Source organism: Pristiophorus japonicus, chromosome 13, assembly GCF_044704955.1.
Source record: "Pristiophorus japonicus isolate sPriJap1 chromosome 13, sPriJap1.hap1, whole genome shotgun sequence".
Classification (NCBI taxonomy): domain Eukaryota; kingdom Metazoa; phylum Chordata; class Chondrichthyes; family Pristiophoridae; genus Pristiophorus; species Pristiophorus japonicus.
In genome coordinates, this window is record NC_091989.1 from 77017885 (window position 1) to 77034357 (window position 16473).

The 16473-nt window shown below is 45.4% G+C and overlaps 1 protein-coding gene across 8 annotated transcripts in view; it reads left to right on the forward strand.

The window, feature by feature from the left end:
- Nucleotides 1-16473, forward strand: part of nr2c1 (nuclear receptor subfamily 2, group C, member 1) — a 161237-nt gene that overhangs the window by 14718 nt on the left and 130046 nt on the right. Inside the window, exon 2 of one of the 8 annotated variants that reach the window (XM_070897676.1) lies at nt 9331-9476. The exons of the other annotated variants lie outside the window; for them this stretch is intronic. The gene's annotated coding sequence lies outside the window, so the exon portion shown is untranslated. The remainder of the gene's footprint in view (nt 1-9330; nt 9477-16473) is intronic. 8 annotated transcript variants of the gene reach the window in all.

Here is a 16473-nt window from a genome sequence, read left to right on the forward strand (position 1 = left end):
CCCCTTCTCCTCCTTCCCCTCCCCCCTTCTCCTCCTTCCCCTCCCCCCTTCTCCTCCTTCCCCTCCCCCCTTCTCCTCCTTCCCCTCCCCCCTTCTCCTCCTTCCCCTCCCCTTCTCCTCCTTCCCCTCCCCCCCTTCTCCTCCTTCCCCTCCCCCCTTCTCCTCCTTCCCCTCCCCCCTTCTCCTCCTTCCCCTCCCCCCTTCTCCTCCTTCCCCTCCCCCCTTCTCCTCCTTCCCCTCCCCCCTTCTCCTCCTTCCCCTCCCCCCTTCTCCTCCTTCCCCTCCCCCCTTCTCCTCCTTCCCCTCCCCCCTTCTCCTCCTTCCCCTCCCCCCTTCTCCTCCTTCCCCTCCCCCTTCTCCTCCTTCCCCTCCCCCCTTCTCCTCCTTCCCCTCCCCCCTTCTCCTCCTTCCCCTCCCCCCTTCTCCTCCTTCCCCTCCCCCCTTCTCCTCCTTCCCCTCCCCCCTTCTCCTCCTTCCCCTCCCCCCTTCTCCTCCTTCCCCTCCCCCTTCTCCTCCTTCCCCTCCCCCCTTCTCCTCCTTCCCCTCCCCCCTTCTCCTCCTTCCCCTCCTCCCTTCTCCTCCTTCCCTTCCCCACCCTTCTCCTCCTTCCCTTCCCCTCCCCCCTTCTCCTCCTTCCCTTCCCCTCCCTTCTCCTCCTTCCCTTCCCCTCCCCCCTTCTTCCCTTCCCTTCCCCTCCCCCCTTCTTCCCTTCCCTTCCCCTCCCCCCTTCTCCTCCTTCCCTTCCCTTCCCCTCCCCCCTTCTCCTCCTTCCCTTCCCTTCCCCTCCCCCCTTCTCCTCCTTCCCTTCCCCTCCCCCCTTCTCCTCCTTCCCTTCCCTTCCCCTCCCCCCTTCTCCTCCTTCCCTTCCCTTCCCCTCCCCCCTTCTCCTCCTTCCCTTCCCTTCCCCTCTCTGTCAGAAACACAGACAGAGAGATAGAGACACACTGTGGGGGGGCATCCCAGCACGCAGTTGGAGGGCTCCCGGTGCTACAGTCGGTAAATAGAAAATGTTTTATTTATTGATTTAAAAAAAAAAATTATTTCTCATTAATTTCTTTTTGATTGATTTATTGATGTTTTTATCATTTATTATCGGTGATGGCTCTTTATTTGTAAAACTGAAGTGTTTAATGTTTGTAAACTTCCCTTTAAACCCCCTCCCCCCCCCATTCCCTATGCCTGATTTGTAACCTATGCCTGATTTTAAAATCTTCATGTACTCCATTCTAAGTTAGTTTGGAGTAAGTTTTCACTGACGAAACTTTGAAAACAGGCATAAGTGGCCGGACACTCCCCCTTTTGAAAAAAAAATTCTGTTCCAAAGTGAAACTGTTCTAACTGACTAGAACTGGAGCAAACTAAATGGCGAGAATTCCGATTTCTAAGATACTCCGTTCTACACCAGTTGCTCCTAAAAATCAGGAGCAAATCATGGCGAAGCTTGGGGCCATAAATAGGTGCAGGAGTCGGCCATTCGGCCCTTCGAGCCTGCACCACCATTCAATAAGATCATGGCTGATCATTCCTTCAGTACCCCTTTCCTGCTTTCTCTCCACATCCCTTGATCCCTTTAGCCATAAGGGCCATATCTAACTCCCTCTTGAATATATCCAATGAACTGGCATCACCAATTCTTTGTGGGAGGGAATTCCACAGGTTAACAACTCTGAGTGAAGTTTCTCCTCATCTCAGTCCTAAATGGCCTGCCCCTTATCCTAAGACTGTGTCCCCTGGTTCTGGACTTCCCAATCGTCGGGAACATTTTTCTGCATCTAACCTGTCCAGTCCGGTCAGAATCTTGTAAGTTTCCATGAGATCCCCTCTCAACCTTCTAAACTCCAGTGTATAAAGGCCCAGTTGATCCAGTCTCTCCTCATATGTCAGTCCCGGGAATCAGTCTGGTGAACCTTTGCTGCACTTCCTCAATAGCAAGAACGTCCTTCCTCAGATTAGGAGACCAAAACTGAACACAATATTCCAGGTGAGGCTTCACCAAGGCCCTGTACGACTGCAGTAAGACCTCCCTGCTCCTATACTCAAATTCCGTAGCTATGAAGGCCAACATACCATTTGCCGCCTTCACCGCCTGTTGTACCTGCATGCCAACTTTCAATGACTGATGAACCATGACACCCAGATCTCGTTGCACCTCCCCCTTTCTTAACCTGCCACCATTCAGATAATATTCTGTCTTTGTGTTTTTGCCACCAAAGTGGATAACCTCACATTTATCCACATTATACTGCATCTGCCATGCATTTTCCCACTCCCCTAACCTGTCCAAGTCACTCTGCAGCCTTTTAGCCTCCTCACAGCTCATACCGCCACCCAGTTTACTGTCATCTGCAAGCTTGGAGATATTACACTCAATTCCTTCATCTAAATCATTAATGTATATTGTAAAGAGCTGGGGTCCCAGCACTGAGCCCTGCGACACTCCACTAGTCACTGCCTGCCGTTTATCCCGACTCTCTGCTTCCTGTCTGCCAACCAGTTCTCTATCCACATCAGTACATTACCCCCAATAGCATATGCTTTGATTATGCACACCAATCTCTTGTGTTGGACCTTGTCAAAAGCCTGTTGAAAGTTCCAATACACCACATCCACTGGTTCTCCCTTGTCCACTCTACTAGTTACATCCTAACAAAATTCCAGAAGATTTGTCGCATGATTTCCCTTTCATAAATCCATGCTGACTTGGACAGATCCTGTCACTGCTTTCCAAATGCGCTGCTATTTCATCTTTAATAATTGATTCCAACATTTTCCCCACTACTGATGTCAGGCTAACTGGTCTATAGTTGCCCGTTTTCTCTCTCCTTCCTTTTTTAAACAGTGGTGTTACATTAGCTACCCTCCAGTCCATAGGAACTGATCCAGAGTCGATAGAATGTTGGAAAATGATCACCAATGCATCCACTATTTCTAGGGCCACTTCCTTAAGTACTCTGGGATGCAGACTATCAGGCACCAGGGATTTATCGGCCTTCAATCCCATCAATTTCCCTAACACAATTTACCGCTTTTATAAGGATATCCTTCAGTTCCTCCTTCTCACTCGATCCTCGGTCCCCTAGTATTTTCGGAAGGTTATTTGTGTCTTCCTTCATGAAAACAGAACCAAAGTATTTGTTTAACTGGTCCGCCATTTCTTTGTTCCCCATTATAAATTTTCCTGATAAGGTGTTCAGGAAAGATGGGTGATGTGGCAGTATTGGTTAGGGAGAATGACCTGGAGGGGTGAAGGACAGAATCTATATGGCTAGAGTTAATAAATAATAAAGGTAGCATTGCACTACTGGGTATATTCTATGGACCAAATAGTGGGAAAGATGTGGAGGAGCAAATTTGCAGAGAAATTAGAGGTGCAAGAATAGAGTAGTGATAATGGGGGACTTCAACTATCCTAATATAGACTGGGATAGTAATCGTGTAAAGGGCAGAGAGGGGGAAGACTTTCTGAAGTGTGTTCAGGAGAACGTTCTTGATCAGTATGTTTCCAGCCCGAGGAGGGAGGAGGCATTGCTGGGTCTGGTTCTGGGAATGAGGTAGATCAAGTGGAGCAAGTGTCAGTAGGAGAACAATTAGGGAACAGTGATCATAGTATCATAAGGTTTAGATTAGCTATGGAAAAAGATGGGGAGCAATCTAGAGTAAAAATGTTTAACTGGGTGAAGGCCATTTTCAGAGGGATGAGAATGGATCTGGCCCGGGTAAACTGGAATCTCCAAAGATTGGCAGGCAAAACTGTAATGGAACAATGGGCTGCCTTTAAAGAGGAAATAGTTCAGGTACAGTTGAGGTACATTCCCACGAGGGGGGAAGGTAGGACAACTAAAGTCGGACCTCTCTGGATAACGAAAGAGAGAGAATATGATAAAGCAGAAAAAGAGCGAGTCTGACAGATGTCGGGTTGCAAATCCATCTGAGAATAAGAACATAAGAACATAAGAATTAGGAACAGGAGTAGGCCATCTAGCCCCTCGAGCCTGCTCCGCCACTCAACAAGATCACGGCTGATCTGGCCGTGGACTCGGCTCCACTTACCTGCCCGCTCCCCATAATCCTTAATTCCCTTATTGGTTAAAAATCTATCTATCTGTGATTTGAATACATTCAATGAGCTAGCCTCAACTGCTTCCCTGGGCAGAGAATTCCACAGATTCACAACCCTCTGGGAGAAGAAATTCCTTCTCAACTCGGTTTTAAATTGGCTCCCCTGTATTTTGAGGCTGTGCCCCCTAGTTCTAGTCTCCCCGACCAGTGGAAACAACCTCTCTGCCTCTATCTTGTCTATCTCTTTCATTATTTTAAATGTTTCTATAAGATCACCCCTCATCCTTCTGAACTCCAATGAGTAAAGACCCAGTCTACTCAATCTATCATCATAAGGTAACCCCCTCATCTCCGGAATCAGCCTAGTGAATCGTCTCTGTACCCCCTCCAAAGCTAGTATATCCTTCCTTAAGTAAGGTGACCAAAACTGCACGCAGTACTCCAGGTGCGGCCTCACCAATACCTTGTACAGTTGCAGCAGGACCTCCCTGCTTTTGTACTCCATCCCCCTCTCAATGAAGGCCAACATTCCATTCGCCTTCCTGATTACCTGCAAACTAACTTTTTGGGATTCATGCACAAGGACCCCCAGGTCCCTCTGCACCGCAGCATGTTGTAATTTCTCCCCATTCAAATAATATTCCCTTTTACTGTTTTTTTTCCCCAAGGTGGATGACCTCACATTTTCCGACATTATATTCCATCTGCCAAACCTTAGCCCATTCGCTTAACCTATCTAAGTCTCTTTGCAGCCTCTCTGTATCCTCTACATAACCCGCTTTCCCACTAGCCTTTGTGTCATCTGCAAATTTTGTTACACTACACTCTGTCCCCTCTTCCAGGTCATCTATGTATATTGTAAACAGTTGTGGTCCCAGCACCGATCCCTGTGGCACACCACTAACCACTGATTTCCAACCCGAAAAGGACCCATTTATCCTGAATCTCTGCTTTCTGTTAGCCAGCCAATTCTCGATCCATGCTAATACATTTCCTCGGACTCCGCGTAGCTTTTGTGTGGCATCTTATCGAATGCCTTTTGGAAATCCAAATACACCACATCCATCGGTACACCTCTATCCACCATGCTCGTTATATCCTCAAAGAATTCCAGTAAATCAGTTAAACATGATTTCCCCTTCATGAATCCATGTTGCGTCTGCTTGATTGCACTATTCCTATCTAGATGTCCCACTATTTCTTCCTTAATGATAGCTTCAAGCATTTTCCCCACTTTAGGCTTTATATAGAAAGGTCAGAGGAGAAGTGAAATAAAAAATGAGAGAGGCAAAGAGAGGGTATGAGAAAAGAATGGCAGCCAACATAAAAGGTAATCAAAAAGTCGTCTTTAGGCACATAAATAGTAAAAGGGCAGTAAGAGGAGGATGGGGCCGATTAGGGACCAAAAAGGAGACAGAAAGTATGGCTGAGGTGCTAAGTGAGTACTTTGCATCTGTCTTCACCAAGGATGAGGATGCTGCCCTAGACATAGTGAAGGAGGAGGTAATGGAGATACTTGATGGGATAAAAATTGATAGAGGAGGTTTTAGAAAGGCTGGCTGTACTTAAAATAGATAAATCACCAGGAGCAGATGGGATGCATCCTTGGATGCTAAGGGAATTCCAGGATAGAAAAGGGGGTGGTGCCAGAGGACTAGAGAATTGCAAATGTTACACCATTGTTCAAAGAAGGGTGTAAATATAAACCCATCAACTACAGGCCAGTCAGTTTAACCTCAATAGTGGGGAAGCTTTTAGATACAATAATCAAGGACAAGGTTAACAGTCACTTGGATAGATGTGGATTTTTTAAAGAAATTCAGCACGGATTTCCTTAAGGAAAATTATGTTTAACCAACTTGATAGTTTTTTGACGAGGTAACAGATAGGGTTGATGTGTTCATGGATTTCCAAAAGGCATTTGACAAAGTGCCACATAATAGGCTTGCCAGTAAAGTTGAAGCTCATGGAATAAAAGGGACAATGGCAGAATGGATACAGAATTACCTGTGATAGGAAACCGATGGCAAAGTGCTTGGAACAACTGTGACGTACGGAATGGATTCCTTATAGAGGACCCCACAGTACAACCTGTAGGATCAAACCTTCCTCACAAGCAGTGGACAACCATCAACCACCTCAGAACTGGTCATGGTAGATGCTGCCACCTTCTCCATAGGTGGAAGATTAAAGCATCCCCATCATGCAATTATGGAGCTCCTAATCAGACCCTGGAGCCTTGTAACCATTCTATGATTATACTCCATCAGCCACCTTATTGCCCACTTATTTAACCTGTCTATATCCTTTTTCAGGCTCTTTGTGTCCTCACAGCTTACTTTCCCACCTAGCTTTGTATCGGCAACAAACTTGGATATGTTGTACTCGGTCCCTTCATCTAAATCATTAATATAAATTGTGAATAGCTGAGGCCCCAGCACTGATCCTTGCGGCACTCCACTAGTTACAGCCTGCCAACCCGAAAATTACCCATTTATCCCTACTCTCTGTTTTCTGTCTGTTAACCAATCCTCTATCTATGCTAATATATTGCCCCCAACCCCATGAGCCCTTATCTTACTTAGCAACATTTTATTTGGCACCTTATCAAATGCCTTTTGGAAATCCAAATATATGACACAGATTCCCCTTTATCTACCCTGTTAGTTACATCCTCAAAAAACTCAATACATTTTTTGAACAACATTCCCTTTTCATAAAACTCTGCAAAATTATATGATTTTCTAATAGTGCCTTTAACATAGTAAAACATCGCTAGGCGCTTCACAGGAGTGTGATCAAACAGAATTTGACACCGATCTACACAAGGAGATACTAGGACAGATGGACATAGGTTTTAAGGAGCATCTTAAAAGAAGAGAGAGAGAGAGAGAGAGAGAGTGAGAGTTGGTGAAGTTTAAGGAGGGAATTTCAGAACATGGGGCCTGGGCAGCTGTAGGTGATTAATATTGGGGATGCACAAGAGGCCAGAATTGGAGGAACGCAGAGATTTTGGGAGTTGTAGAGCTGGAGGACGTTACAGAAATGGGGAGGGGCGAGAATTTTAAATTTGGTGTGTTGCTGGACCGGAAGTCAATGTAGGCCACCGAGCACAGGGGTAATGGGTGAACGGGACTTGGTGCGAGTTAGGATACAGGCAGCAGAGCTTTGGATGAGCTTTAGTTTATCTAGGGTGGAAGATGGAAGGCTGGCTAGGAGAGCATTAGGATAGTCAAGTCTAGAAGTAACCAAAGGCATGGATGAGCGTTTCAGCAGCAGATGAGCTGAAGCAGGGCGGAGTTGGGCGATGATACGGATGTGAAAGTAGGCAGCCTTGGTGATGGAGCGGATATGTGGTCAGAAGCTCATCTTGGGTTCAAATACGACGCCAAGGTTGCCAACAGTCTGGTTCAGTCTCAAGACAGTTGCCTGGTAGAGGAATGGGGTCGGTGGCTATGGAACGAAGTTTGTGGCGGGCACCAAAGATGATTGCTTCGGTCTTCCCATTATTTCATTAATGGAAATTTCTGCTCTTTCAGTCTGATAGATCAGACAGTGGAAGGCAAGCAATTCCTGACCACTTATTTGACGATCCATGCTCCTTCAGGTTTAAAAGAGTACTTTCTTTCTTTATTTATTGATTCACGTGATGTGGGCGTCTCTGGCAAGGCCTCATTTGCTGCCCATCCCTAATTGCCCTAGAGAAGGTGGTGGTGGCTGCCTTGAACTGCTGCTGTCCGTGTGGTGAAGGTACTCCCATACTGCTGCTCTACGATTTTGACTGAGCAACATTAAAGGAACGGCAGTGTATTTCCAAGTCAAGATAGTGTGTGACTTGGAGGTGATGGTGTTCTCGTACACCTGTTGACCTTGATCTTCCAGGTGGTAGAGGTCGCGGGATTGGGAGGTGCTGCCGAAGAGGCCACGGCGAGCTGCTGCAGTGCATCTTGTAGATGTGCACACACTCGCCACGGTGCACCGGTGTTGGACGGAGTGAATGTTTAAGGTGGCGGATGGGGTGCTGGTTAAGCGGGCTGCTTTGTCCTACATGGAGTTAAGCTTCATGAGTGTTGTTGGAGTTGTACTCGTCCAGGAAAATAGACCGTATTCCATCACACTCCTGACCAATGTTCCATTCAAATTATCGTGCACGCTCGTTCTTTTCCATTTAAAAGCCGGTGAGCAGCCTGTGCGGGACCTCCAGACCACCGCGTGGCCATGCAGCTTGTGCTTTGTAGATGGTGGAAAGGCTTTGGGGAGACAGGAGGTGAGACACTCGCCGCAGAATACTCAGCCTCTGACCTGCTCTTGTAGTCACGCTATTTATGGGGCTGGTCCAGTTAAGTTTAGACTCTTATCTTGTTCGAGATGGTCATTGCCTGGCACTTGTGTGGCGTGAATGTTACTTGCCATGTATCAACCTAAGCCAGTTGTCCAGGTCTTACTCCATGCAGGTACTCAGGAATGGACTGCTTCATTATCTGAGGAGTAGCAAATGGAACTGAACACTGCAATCATCAGCAAACATCCCCACTTCTGACCTATGATAGATGATGAAGAACGGAAGATGGTTGGGCCTCGGGCACTGCCCTGAGGCTGAGATGATTGGCCTCCAACAATCACAACCATCTTCCTTTGTGCTGGGTATGACTCCAGGCAATGGAGAGTTTCCCCCCAATCCTCATCGACTTCAGTTGATACCACACTCGGTCAAATGCTGCTGCCTTGATGTCGAGGGCTGTCACTCTCGCCTCACCTCTGGAATTCAGCTCTTTTGTCCATGTTTGAACTAAGGCTGCAATGTGGTCTGGAGCCGAGTGGTTCTGTCGGAACCCAAACTGAGCATCGGGGAGCAGGTTATTGTGAGTAAGTGCCACTTGATAGCACTGTCGATGACACCATCCATCACTTTGCCGATGATTGAGAGTAGGCTGATGGGGTGGTAATTGGCTGGGTTGGATGTGTCTTGCTTTTGGTGAACATGACATACCTGGGGCATTTTGTCGGGTAGATGCCAGTGTTGTAGCAGTACTGGAACAGCTTGGCTAGAGGTGCGGCTAGTTCTGGAGCACAAGTCTTCAGCACGACACTATAATGTAAACACTGGTTTGTGTGAGAAGTATTGCAGATGAGTAAATGTATCTGGACTAAGTGATCATGAATGGGCATTAAGAGCTAGAGCTATATTAGCACATGTTAATGTGACACTTGGGCAGTGGTTATTTTCAGAAAATTGTGCTGTTATCTGTATTTGTGTTTTTTGCATTTTAGGGCAGAATGTCAAACCAAGAAAGTGGTTGATAATTGCAATAATTCTTTATAAAGTGTTCTGGAATGTCCACAACTGCTACTCAACATTTTAGATCGAGTGAATTTATGAAAATATGTAGTCCTCAAGCATGGATCCTGCCACTGAGGTTTGTAAATATATTTATTCCTTGAATAGGTTGGACATGGAGAAAGTGTTTCCACTTGTGTGCGAGTCTAGAATATAATAGGTATTTACAGAGAGTGGTGACAATAGATCATAGAAACATAGAAAATAGGTGCAGGAGTAGGCCATTCGGCCCTTCGAGCCTGGACCGCCATTCAATGAGTTCATGGCTGAACCTGCAACTTCAGTACCCCATTCCTGCTTTCTCGCCATACCCCTTGATCCCCCGAGTAGTAAGGACTACAGCTAATTCCTTCTTGAATATATTTAGTGAATTGGCCTCAACAACTTTCTGTGGTAGAGAATTCCTGCACACTGTAGTAACACCTCCCTGCCCCTGTACTCAAATCCCTTTGCTATGAAGGCCAACATGCCATTTGCTTTCTTAACCGCCTGCTGTACCTGCATGTCAACCTTCAATGACTGATGTACCATGACACCCAGGTCTCGTTGTACCTCCCCTTTTCCTAATCTGTCACCATTCAGATAATAGTTTGTGTCTCTGTTTTTACCACCAAAGTGGATAACCTCACATTATACTTCATCTGCCACGCATTTGCCCACTCACCGAACCTATCCAAGTCACTCTGCAGCCTCAGCATCCTCCTCGCAGCTCACACTGCCACCCAACTTAGTGTCATCCACAAATTTGGAGATACTACATTTAATCCCCTTGTCTAAATCATTAATGTACAATGTAAACAGCTGGGGCACCCAGCACAGAACCTTGTGGTACCCCACTAGTCACTGCCTGCCATTCTGAAAAGTACCCATTTACTCCTACTCTTTGCTTCCTGTCTGCCAACCAGTTCTCAATCCACGTCAGCACACTACCCCCAATCCCATGTGCTTTAACTTTGCACATTTATCTCTTGTGTGGGACCTTGTCGAACGCCTTCTGAAAGTCCAAATACACCACATCAACTGGTTCTCCCTTGTCCACTCTACTGGAAACACCCTCAAAAAATTCCAGAAGATTTGTCAAGCATGATTTCCCTTTCACAAATCCATGCTGACTTGGACCTATCATGTCACCTCTTTCCAAATGCGCTGCTATGACATCCTTAATAATTGATTCCATCATTTTACCCACTATCGATGTCAGGCTGACCGGTCTATAATTCCCTGTTTTCTCTCTCCCTCCTTTTTTTAAAAAGTGAGGTTAAATTGGCTACCCTCCACTCGATAGGAACTGATCCAGAGTCAATGGAATGTTGGAAAATGACTGTCAATGCATCCGCTATTTCCAAGGCCACCTCCTTAAGTATTCTGGGATGCAGACTATCAGGCCCTGGGGATTTATCGGCCTTCAATCCCATCAATTTCCCCAACATGCTTTCACGACTAATAAGGATTTCCCTCAGTTCCTCCTTACTAGACTCTTTGACCCCTTTTATATCCAGAAGGTTGTTTGTGTCCTCCTTAGTGAATACCGAACCAAAGTACTTGTTCAATTGGTCTGCCATTTCTTTGTTCCCCGTTATGACTTCCCCTGACTCTGACTGCAGGGGACCTACGTTTGTCTTTACTAACCTTTTTCTCTTTACATATCTATAGAAACTTTTGCAGTCCATCTTAATGTTCCCTGCAAGCTTCCTCTCGTACTCTATTTTCCCTGCCCTAATCAAACCCTTTGTCCTCCTGCTGAGTTCTAAATTTCTCCCAGTCCCCGGGTTCGCTGCTATTTCTGGCCAATTTGTATGCCACTTCCTTGGCTTTAATACTATCCCTGATTTCCCTTGATAGCCACGGTTGAGCCACCTTCCCTTTTTTATTTTTACGCCAGACAGGGATGTACAACTGTTGTAGTTCATCCATGCGGTCTCTAAATGTCTGCCATTGCCCATCCACCATCAACCCCTTCAGTATCATTCGCCAATCTATCCTAGCCAATTCACGCCTCATACCTTCACAGTTACCCTTCTTTAAGTTCTGGACCATGGTCTCTGAATTAACTGTTTCATTCTCCATCCTAATGTAGAATTCCACCATATTATGGTCACTCTTTCCTAAGGGGCCTCGCACAATGAGATTGCTAATTAATCCTCTCTCATTACACAACACCCAGTCTAAGATGGCCTCCCCCCTAGTTGGTTCCTCGACATATTGGTCTAGAAAACCATCCCTTATGCAATTATTGCTTCCAGTTTGGTTAGCTCAATCTATATGCATATTAAAGTCACCCATGATAACTGCTGCACCTTTATTGCATGCAGCCCTAATTTCCTGTTTGATGCCCTCCCCAACATCACTACTACTGTTTGGAGGTCTGTGCACAACTCTCTCTAACGTTTTTTTGCCCTTTGGTATTCTGCAGCTCTACCCATATAGATTCCACATCATCCAAGCTAATGTCCTTCCTAACTATTGCATTAATCTCCTCTTTAACCAGCAATGCTACCCCACCTCCTTTTCCTTTTATTCTATCCTTCCTGAATGTTGAATACCCTTGGATGTTGAGTTCCCAGCCCTGATCATCCTGGAGCCACATCTCTGTAATCCCAATCACATCATATCTGTTAACATCTATTTGCACAGTTAATTCATCCACCTTATTGCGGATACTCCTTGCATTAAGACACAAAGCCTTCAGGCTTGTTTTTTTAACACCCTTTGTCCTTTTAGAATTATGATGTAGTGTGGCCCTTTTTATTTCTTGCCTTTGTTTACTCTGCCTTCCACTATTGCTTTTTACCTTTCTACCATCTGTTTCTGACTCCATATTACTTCGCCCTGTCTTGCTGCATAGGTTCCCATCCCCCTGCCATATTAGTTTAAAAATAAAGAATTTCGGAGTAATTTCTTTAGAGAGTGGTGACAATGTGGAACTTGCTGTCAATGGATTGGTTGAAGCATTTAAAGGGGAGGCTTGATGCATTGATGAGGGAAAATTGGATAGTGGGGGATGGGAGAAAGAGTGGGAGGAGGCTGGTGTGGAGTATAAACACCAGCATAGAGCAAGTGGGCCGAATGGCCTGTTTCTGTACTGTAGATTATCGATTCTGTGTATGCTTTGATTATCTCTAGTTTCCCTTCAGGATGGTATGTTGCCTCCCTGGTGCAAGGGTCAAGGATGTCTCTGAGCGGCTGCAGAGCATTCTGGAGAGGGAGGGTGAACAGCCAGTTGTCGTGGTACATGTAGGTACCAACGATATATATAAGAAGCAGGAAGAGGTCCGACAAGCTGAATTTAGGGAGCTAGGAGTTAAATTAAAAAGTAGGACCTCAAAGGTAGTAATCTCTGGATTGCTACCAGTGCCACGTGCTAATCAGAGTAAAGGGAGCAGGATAGTTAGAATAAATACGTGGCTTGAGCAGTGGTGCAAGAGGAAGGGATTCAAATTCCTGGGACATTGGAACCAGTTAATTCATCAACCTTATTACGGATACTCCTTGCATTAAAACACAAAGCCTTCAGGCTTGTTGGGAAGTGGGACCTGTACAAAAGGGACGGTCTGCACTTGGGCAGGACTGGAATTGATGTCCTGGAGGTAACATTTGCTAATGCAGTTCGGGAGTGTTTAAACTAATATGGCAGGGGGATGGGAACCTATACAGCGAGACAGGGCGAAGTAATATGGAGTCAGAAACAGATGGTAGAAAGGTAAAAAGCAATAGTGGAAGGCCGAGTAAATAAAGGCAAGAAACAAGAAGGGCCACACTACATCATAATTCTAAAAGGACAAAGGGTGTTTAAAAAAAACAAGCCTGAAGGCTTTGTGTTTTAATGCAAGGAGTATCCGTAATAAGGTTGATGAATTAACTGCAAATAGATGTTAACAGACATGATGTGATTGGGATTAGAGACGTGACTCCAGGATGATCAGGGCTGGGAACTCAACATCCAAGGGTATTCAACATTCAGGAAGGATAGAATAAAAGAAAAAGGAGGTGGGGGAGCATTGCTGGTTAAAGAGGAGATTAATGCAATAGTTAGGAAGGACATTAGCTTGGATGATGTGGAATTATATGGGTAGAGCTGCAGAATACCAAAGGGCAAAAAAACGTTAGTGGGAGTTGTGTACAGTAGTAGTGATGGGGAGGGCATCAAACAGAAAATTAGGGCTGCATGCAATAAAGGTGCAGCAGTTATCATGGATGACTTTAATATGCATATAGATTGGGCTAACCAAACTGGAAGCAATATGGTGGAGGAGGATTTCCTGGAGTGCATAAGGGATGGTTTTCTAGACCAATATGTCGAGGAACCAACTAGGGGAGAGGCCATCTTAGATTGGGTGTTGTGTAATGAGAGAGGATTAATTAGCAATCTCGTTGTGCGAGGCCCCTTGGGGAAGAGTGACCATAATATGGTGGAATTCTACATTAGGATGGAGAATGAAACAGTTAATTCAGAGACCATGGTCCAGAACTTAAAGAAGGGTAACTTTGATGGTATGAGGCGTGAATTGGCTAGGATAGATTGGCGAATGATACTTAAGGGGTTGACAGTGGATGGGCAATGGCAGACATTTAGAGACCGCATGGATGAACTACAACAATTGTACATCCCTGTCTGGTGTAAAAATAAAAAAGGGAAGGTGGCTCAACCGTGGCTATTAAGGGAAATCAGGGATAGTATTAAAGCCAAGGAATTGGCCAGAAATAGCAACGAACCCTGGTAGAAATTTAGAACTCAGCAGAGGAGGACAAAGGGTTTGATTAGGGCAGAGAAAATAGAGTATGAGAGGAAGCTTGCAGGGAACATTAAGACGGATTGCAAAAGTTTCTATAGATATATAAAGAGAAAAAGGTTAGTAAAGACAAACGTAGGTCCCCTGCAGTCAGTCAGGGGAAGTCAGAATGGGGAACAAAGAAATGGCAGACCAATTGAACAAATACTTTGGTTCGGTATTCACTAAGGAGGACACAAACAACCTTCTGGATATAAAAGGGGTCAGAGGGTCTAGTAAGAAGGAGGAACTGAGGGAAATTGTGTTGGGGAAATTGATGGGATTGAAGGCCGATAAATCCCCAGGGTCCTGATGGTCTGCATCCCAGAGTACTTAAGGAGGTGGCCTTGGAAATAGCGGATGCATTGACAGTCATTTTCCAACATTCCATTGACTCTGGATCAGTTCCTTTTGGAGTGGAGGGTAGCCAATGTAACCCCACTTTTTTTCAAAAAAGGAGGGAGAGAGAAAACAGGTAATTATAGACCGGTCAGCCTGACATCGGTAGTGGGTAAAATGATGGAATCAATTATTAAGGATGTCATAGCGCATTTGGAAAGAGGTGACATGGTGGATCCAAGTCAGCATGGATTTGTGAAAGGGAAATCATGCTTGACAAATCTTCTGGAATTTTTTGAGGATGTTTCCAGTAGACAAGGGACAAGGGAGAACCAGTTGATGTGGTGTATTTGGACTTTCAGAAAGCTTTTGACAAGGTCCCACACAAGAGATTAATGTGCAAAGTTAAAGCACATGGGATTGGGGGTAGTGTGCTGACGTGGATTGAGAACTGGTTGGCAGACAGGAAGCAAAGAGTAAATGGGTACTTTTCAGTGGCAGGCCGTGACTAGTGGGGTACCGCAAGGTTCTGTGCTGGGGCCCCAGCTGTTTACATTGTACATTAATGATTTAGACGAGGGGATTAAATGTAATGTCTCCAAATTTGCGGATGACACTAAGTTGGGTGGCAGTGTGAACTGCGAGGAGGATGCTATGAGGCTGCAGAGTGACTTGGATAGGTTAGGTGCGTGGGCAAATGCATGGCAGGTGAAGTATAATGTGGATAAATGTGAGGTTATCCACTTTGGTGGTAAAAAGAGAGAGACAGACTATTATCTGAATGGTGACAGATTCGGAAAAGAGGAGGTGCAGTGAGATCTGGGTGTCATGAATCATCAGTCATTGAAGGTTGGCACGTAGGTACAGCAGGCGGTTAAGAAAGCAAATGGCATGTTGGCCTTCATAGCGAGGGGATTTGAGTACAGGGGCAGGGAGGTGTTACTACAGTTGTACAGGGCCTTGGTGAGGCCACACCTGGAGTATTGTGTGCAGTTTTGGTCTCCTAACTTGAGGAAGGACATTCTTGCTATTGAGGGAGTGCAGCGAAGGTCCACCAGACTGATTCCGGGGATGGCAGGACTGACATATCAAGAACGACTGGATCAACTGGGATATTCACTGGAGTTCAGAAGAATGAGAGGGGAACTCATAGAAACGTTTAAAATTCTGACGGGTTTCGACAGGTTAGATGCAGGAAGAATGTTCCCAATGTTGGGGAAGTCCAGAACCAGGGGTCACAGTCTAAGGATAAGGAGTAAGCCATTTTAGGACCGAGATGAGGAGAAACTTCTTCACCCAGAGAATGGTGAACCTGTGGAATTCTCTACCACAGAAAGTTGTTGAGGCCAATTCACTAAATATATTCAAAAAGAAGTTAGATGTAGTCCTTACTACTAGGGGGATCAAGGAGTATGGCGAGAAAGCAGGAATGGGGTACTGAAGTTGCATATTCAGCCATGAAACTCATTGAATGGCGGTGCAGATTCGAAGGGCCGAATGGCCTACTCCTGTACCTATTTTATATGTTTCTTCAATTATAAGTATGCTGCATCGATTACGATGCTGAATGTGAAATCTAGTGAGCTTTTCAACATAGATCAAATTTAAGGCTGATGGATATTGTAACCAGTTGTATTTTAAGTGGATTATACACTTGCAGCTTTCATGTGACCCATTGCGTGAGTTTACAACTATCTTGATTTTAATTTCAACACTTAGTTTAGGTGTAAATATTTTATAACTAGCAGAGACCCACAAATCATTTGCAGTCAAATTAGTATCTTTATTGCAACAGTACTTGTGTAGACTGTTATCATCTGTCTATATAATCAATGCTGATGTCCTCTCTCCCACAGCAACAGAGCCTATTGGCCCCGCCACATGCTAATGATTACAAGAATAGAAGGGTAGAGAGGATGAACAAGTGGCTGGAAAATTGGTGTCGGAGGGAGGGCTTTAAATTCTTGA